Source organism: Thamnophis elegans, chromosome 10, assembly GCF_009769535.1.
Source record: "Thamnophis elegans isolate rThaEle1 chromosome 10, rThaEle1.pri, whole genome shotgun sequence".
Classification (NCBI taxonomy): Eukaryota; Metazoa; Chordata; class Lepidosauria; order Squamata; family Colubridae; genus Thamnophis; species Thamnophis elegans.
This window is the reverse complement of record NC_045550.1, coordinates 35,622,449-35,629,926: the sequence shown is the minus strand read 5'-3', so window position 1 is coordinate 35,629,926 and position 7,478 is coordinate 35,622,449.

Here is a 7,478-nt window from a genome sequence, read left to right as displayed (position 1 = left end):
TCACAGGGAAGAGCAATACAAATAGTTTGTCTAGCAAACTAGTGATTATTTGGCTGAGCAGCTAAATCAATTCTTCAGCTGTTTTGAGGTGGAAACAGGAATGACCATAATTCCAGCATCTACCACTGATAGTACACCACTAACATCTACCATCGACAGACAACTTTTACTGCAGATCTCTGATGTGAGACATTCTTTCCCAAATGTGAACATCTGGAAGGCAGCTGGGCCTGATGAAATCATGAGATGAGTTGTTAGGGACTGCGCTGCAGAGTTAGCTGGAGTGTTCACAGATATTTTCAATCTATCCCTGTTGCAGTGCTCTATCTCTATCTGCCTGAAGACATCCATTATAATGTCAGTCCCTAAGCAGCCAGTAGTGGTATCTCTTAATGATTATAGACTAGTAGCTTTAACATCTGTTGTCATGAAATGTTTTGAGAGACTGGTGTTGAATCATATTAAGGCTAATCTTCCATCTACTTTGGACCCATACCATTTTGCATATAGGAGTAATAGATCAACTGATGATACTATGTCTATTGTTGTCCATACTGTATTGAATCCCCTGGAACAACAGGGAACATATGTAAGGTTGTTATTTGAGGATTATAGCTCTGCCTTTAACACCATTCTACTCAACAGGTTGTTTCTTAAAATGTCCAATTGGGTATAAATCAGAGGATTTGTTTGTGAATAAAGGATTTTCTGACACATAGGCCACAGTCAGTAAGGATGGGACCACAGCATTCTTCTACTCTGATACTAAGCACAGGAGCCCCCCAGGGTTGTGTGCTAAGCCCCTTCCTTTATTTTCTGTACACACATGACTATATCCCATTGTAAAATACCAACACAATTATTAAATTTGCAGATGACATGACAGTGATGGGGTTCATTAATAAGAACAATGAGTCTGCTTATAAAAAAGAAGTACAAGGGCTGACATTGTGGTGTAAAGAATAAATCTTACACTTAACACCAAAAAACTAAAGAACTTATAATTGACTTCAGGAGGAAGAGAGATATACATTTACCACTGTACATAAAGGTGAAAAGAGTTGGTAGTTTTAAATTTCTGGGCATTTATATCTTGGAGGACCTCTCATGGACTATGAATGCTAGCAGGCTTGTGAAGAAGGCACAGAAGATGCTGTGCTTTCTGAGAATGCTCCAGAAGATAAATGTATGTCAGCATCTACTTCTGTCCTAGTATCGAACCACCATTGAAAGTGTCCTGACATATGGCATTCTTGCATGGCATGGGAAAAGCTCTGCGAAGGACAAAAAATGTCTACAGAGAATCATTAAAACTGCCCAGAATATCTGTCCAGCTACCTGCCCTGGACCACATCTTCATATCTCACTGTTTGAGAAAGTTGCACAACATTCTCAGAGACTCTTCCTATCCTGCCTACAATCTTTTTAGACTGTTGCCTTCTTGCAGAAGATTCAGAACAATTAAAACTCAGACCACACATCTTCTGAATAGTTTTTATCCCAGAGCTATAATTGCACTCAACAATGAACTAAATAGCAATAGCAATAGCAGTAGACTTATATACCGCTTCATAGGGCTTTCAGCCCTCTCTAAGCGGTTTACAGAGAGTCAGCATATTGCCCCCAACAATCTGGGTCCTCATTTTACCCACCTCGGAAGGATGGAAGGCTGAGTCAACCCTGAGCCGGTGAGATTTGAACCGCTGAACTGCTGATCTAGCAGTAGCCTGCAGTGCTGCATTTAACCACTGCGCCACCTCGGCTCTTAAAGGGCCACCATCAGTGAGCTGTTGGACAGCATTACAGTCTATTGTGTGGATGCTTTGGTGGTTTAGGGGCTTGGAATTTTGGGGGGTGAGGGTGTGTTTGCGGATTGTCATATGTGTTGGTCCTGGTCTCTGGGTGTTAAGTGAATTTCATTGTAGGGGTATACTGTGTATATGTACAATGACAATAAAGTAAATTAAATCATTCATCATCATCACAAGACAATAGTCTACTATTATTGTTTAATTTAACACAGGGATGTGCAGTCAGGGGAGGCAGGAGAGGCAGAGCCTCACCACTGCCATCATGAAAAGAAAAAAAATGTAAAAGGAAAAAGGCTGAGCTAGTTGCTGCCAGAGTCACAGTGGATGACTCTGCTTAGTGCTTAACTGTTTTAAAAAGCCTCTAAAAAACTACAGGAGGAGGCGGGAGAATGAGGTGCCTCATCTAGTCTGACTTTAGATCACTCGAGCAGAGCTAAGCAAGGGTTAAAAGCCGAAAAATTCCTGATGTAATGAGGCACGTCATTCTCCTGCCTCCTGTATAGGGCGTTTTTTAAGAGGCTTTTTTAAACAGTTAAGCAGAGTCATCCACATGGTGACTCTGGCAGCAACTAGCTCAGCCTTCAGCTCTTGTCTTTTTCCTTTTACATTTTTTTTCTTTTCATGATGGCAGGCAAGAGCAGAGTTGAAATCCTCTCTGAAACAGCTGGAAAAGATATGTGATTGCATGCAGAGTTACGTTGTCTTTACACACACACACACACACACACACACACCACCTGGATAAAAGTATATAAGCACAGCTTTACTGATTACAAGTTTGAAAAGGCAACGTGGCTCCACCTGCAATCAAAGGCTCGGATCGGAAGGCAGCAGGAGAATGTGGAAGGGGGTATGGCAGAGGAGCTGCTTTCAAGCCATTGGAAAATATATCCAATCCAACTTCTGTGTTTGTGTTTGTTTGAGATTGAGTGAATGAGAGAGAGAACCAACTTCTCTATGTGCATGTGTCTGTTTCAGAGAGGGGGGAGGGAGGGAGAGAGGGAGGAAGTAGGGGGAGGGAGAAGAAAAAGAATTTAGGAAAACTTTTTCACAAAGGAGAAAAACAAATGCTGTCGCTTTAAATCGGAACTGAGCATGCCTGGCTGTGGAATTCTGGGAGTTGAAGTCCACAAGTCTAAAAAAAATTGAAACCCCGTGTCAGTGCCTCACCAGACATAAACCTCACCACACGTCACTGATTTAACAAGTTATTCATTGCTATCATTTTAAGTTTATTTTTTCACTATTTTGATTTTTTATTTTTTTGCCTTCAGTTCACTTTGCTTGTTATCTTGTTCAATATCTGTTGCAATATTATGTGCTGTTTGTGTGGTTTTCCTTCTGGTCCTTCGTAATGCAATATTTCTTTAAATTAAGAGGCATTTTATGTATTTAATCTTACTATTCCTCATTTTATTAGCAACCCAAATATCCAGAGAATTCAGTCTGTGAACATGAGATATACATGTCATAAAATCTTGAAATTGTGAGCTTCAAATACATTGCACTTTATTTCTGGGACTGGTTATATTTCAAACCTAACAGCATTTTATAATGTCTGCGGCTTCTATAAATATTAAACTATAGACAGGATTAATTCTCTAAAAATGAAAAACAGTTTCATTACACATTGTTTTATATCTACAGTATATCTATGAAATAGCTTTCAGTGTTTGGCACCTGTTTCTTGGAAAGTTGGCAATCTTTATTCTCTGTCGATAAGTTTTTGTATCTTCACATTTTACCTCATTTCATTAGAAAGTGGTTTGTTTGTTTTTTATTGGAGATATGATTCTATTTAGGTTTCAGATGCTAAGTTAAATGCTGTAGGTTTTGATCAAGACAAAATCAAATTGGCCATTTTTTAGAACTGCTTTCCAAACCAAGTTTGCTTTTGTTGGATATTTTCTTTTTCTTCTCTCTCTCTCTGACAAAACTTTACTTTAACCCCAGAACAGATATTTTGTGCTTATGCCAAGTGTGTATCAGACAGTATATTGGCTGCTTCTTTTTGTTATAGTTAAAGTTTTTGCATGGTCTATATTTTATAGCAGTTAAGACTTCCTCCCCTTGACTTTTTGAATTTGATAATTCAAACTTGGTTTAGTATGTGGTAGCTTTGGAGATAATAAATTGTTATGACATCTCTAGTTAGATAACTTATGATTCCTACCTCTCCACTTCCATTCTTTACATTTGTAAGTCACAATATCTTATAATATGGTCAAATGAAATTAAGAATGGTCTGTTAGAAGTAATAGGAGAATGAAAAAAACAAACCAAACTTAAACCATCACTCACTCTCCCCCAACATCCCACTGTCTAAAGCGCTTTCTTTCTTTCACCCACCTAAGCTCTGACAGGCGGGCGAAAGAAAGACAGCACTTTAGACAGTGGGATGTCGGGGGAGAGGAGAGAATGCCTGAGCATTCTCTCCTCTCCCCTGACACCCCACTGACTAAAATGCTTTCTTTCGCCCGCCTGAGCTTGAGGCAAAGCTCAGGCAGGCAAAAGAAAGAGAGCTGGCAGGCTGGCGCTTTCTTTCTTTTGCCCAGAGGCTGGCAGCTCAGGCGGGCTGCCGTCTCTGGGCAAAAAAAGAAAGCGCCAGCCCGCCAGCCCACCAGAGCTGCTCGCCTCTGGGCAAAAGAAAGAAAGCACCAGCCTGCCAGCTAGCTTTCTTTCACCCGCCTCTATTTCTGTGCCTGAGCTGCCTACCTCTGGGTAAAAGAAAGAAAGCGGCAGCCCACTAGCAGAAGTGGGCAAAAGACCCACCTGTGCTGGCGGGCTGCCTTGGACACAGAGAAAGAAAGCTGGTGCCTCTCCTCCCTGCCTCTCCTACCCGCTTTCATTCTCAAACAAACTCTCTCTCAAATTGAGAGAGTTTGTTTGAGTGAAGAAACACACACACACTCACACACACACACACAAATTACTTACAATTACTTACAAATTACATTAATTTTGAATTCCTCCCCCTCCCTCTGACCCACGTACCTTTTCCAGCTGTTTCACAGAGGATTTCAACTCTGTTCTTGTCTGCCATCATGAAAATGTAAAAATGTAAAAGGAAAAAGGTAAGAGTGCTGAGGTCAAGCTGGGCTAGCTGCTGCCAGAGTCCCCCAATGGATGACTCTGCTTAACTGTTTAAAAAAGCCTCTAAAAAAAACCACCCTCTACAGGAGGAGGCAAGAGAACCACGTGCCTCATCTACGTAAGGAATTTTTTGGCTTTTAACCCTTGCTTAACTCTGCTCGAGTGATCATAAAGTCAGACTAAATTAGGCACATGGTTCTCCTGCCTCTTCTGTAGAAGGCACTTTTTTAGAGGCTTTTTTAAACAGTTAAGCACTAAGCAGAGTCATCCACTGTGACTCTGACAGCAAGTAGCTCAGCCTTTTTCCTTTTACATTTTTTTTCTTTCATGATGAGAGTGGTGAGGCTCTGCCTCCCCTGCCTCCCCTGACTGCACATCACTGAATATATATATATATATATACAACATAACATGCAGTTCACAACATTTCCGTATTGTTTCTGATTAAAGTAAAATTAATATCCACAATGCAGAAGACTCTAATTTAAGTAGTAAATGAATTAAAATGATAGATAGAATAGGAAATCTTGCAGTTCTTTAGCAGTAGACAAATAATATATGTATATGTATATGGATAAGTCATGGGATTGAAAGAAGAAGCATTACTATGAAACATATGACACTGAATTTGTCTGAAGAACAAGAATTTATTGTGCAAGAATAATATCAGCCTTAAGTCTTAAGCTCTAGGAAATGAGAAACAGCCTTTAAGGAATGGTATCGAAGGTATTAATGCAATGAGATGGAAAACTATGGTATCTCAAGTATATATGATGTTTTACTGCAGCCATTATCGATCAACAGTTTTTTAAACACGAACTATAAAATATGAATAATCTGTGCTGAGGTTTACATTAAAACAGATCATGTCTGTAATGCAATATGTAATTCAAATTTTTTCGAGTTATTTTAGCCTAATACACCATTTTTCCACATCAACAAAAGAAAGTTGATTTGGGAAACTTCCATTTAAAAAGGAATATAATTAATTAAACTAAATACATTTAATATATGTGGTGTAATGGTAATGTGTGTTGGGGGATTTGATTAGATGTTGTTTAATTGATATATCAGATTGTCATTAAACATATTTGCTATTCTGCTTGCATTAAGTACTCTTTCTTATTTTCCTAAAATTGCAACACAAGTTTTTAATTGATTGATTACCTTAACTGGAATGAAATCCACAGAGTAAGAGAATAGATGGAAATATAAGTTGATTTCCAAAGTAAATTCAGAGAAGTATATTTGTCAAGCATTGTGTATATACTAAATGAATGCATTGGGAGTAATGTCCAAAGTGTTACTCTTGAAGTGATTAATTAAAGTATATTTATTTCAAGTTAATCTGAGACATAAACTCTTCACATTTAACCAAATATGCCTTCCACAAAGGCTGTTCATTTCAGGGTTCATTGCTTATACAACCCCATGAGCTCCCAAAGCAATTTACCACATTGATATATGGGCTATTTCCTGACACAATTGATTAACATGCCTCTGACAAGTATACCGTTTGGGCTTAAGGTAAAGTTTTTCATCTTACCATCCTGTTTTTATTTGATTTCAGAATTTGTCTTCTCTAACCTAATCCTCAAGATTTGTTTTTAAAAACCACAATAAATCATTCTGCTTCCAATCCATCAATGCAATGAATGTGAACGGAGTTATTCTCTAATCCTTTTTAAACCCAGAAGGTTTCAGATAAATCTTTTAGGAAGTTTGTTTTATAGATTGGCTTCAATGCAAGAAAATGTAAATAGGAAAACTCAGCTAGTAGATTTTATTAAATACTCTAAAAATAAGTCCTTTATCAAATGATCTCATGGTAATATTTGAAATATATGGATAGACTGAATACATTTCAGTCCTTCTACTGAAAAACTACACAAGTGCTGTTACAAATTCAAATGCGATATTTTGATTAATCAAAATTTAGAAGCAAGTCCAGTGTTAATAGTTCAGTTTAAAGGATCAGATATTAGAACTTAGTTTAATGGAGTTAGTCATATTTTAATTCTTACTATTCAAAATAGATAGATTTATCTATGTATATCTGGATCATCCCAATCAGTGGTGGGTTCCTATACAGTGCCATTTAGAACTGGTTCCAGCTCCCCCCTTGCCCATCCGCACATCATCAAGATGAAGAGCGAGAGGAGGAATTCTGGGAGTTGAAGTCCACAAGTCTTAAAGCTGTCAAGTTTGAACACTCCTGGGGTTTTTTTCTAAAGGGTTAGGGGTGCAAGGGTCTTGTAACTTGACAGCTTTAAGACTTGTGTGCTTCAAATGCCAGAGTTTCTGAGTCAACATTTTAGTTGCTAAACAAGTGTTGTTGAGTTTCACCACATTTTACAAGTTGGCCACTCCCACCCAGTCACATGGCTGGAAAGCCACTCCCCAAAGCAGGCTACACCTACAGAAGAGGTTCTAAAAAAATTTGAAACCCACTGATCCCAATGTAATATCTTTCTGATAATAGATGTGGTAGATAACAGCTATTGATTTTATTCTTTCTTCATCAGCAGGTGATATTAATGTAAAATCAAAATTATCCTCTGTTTTAATAGTATG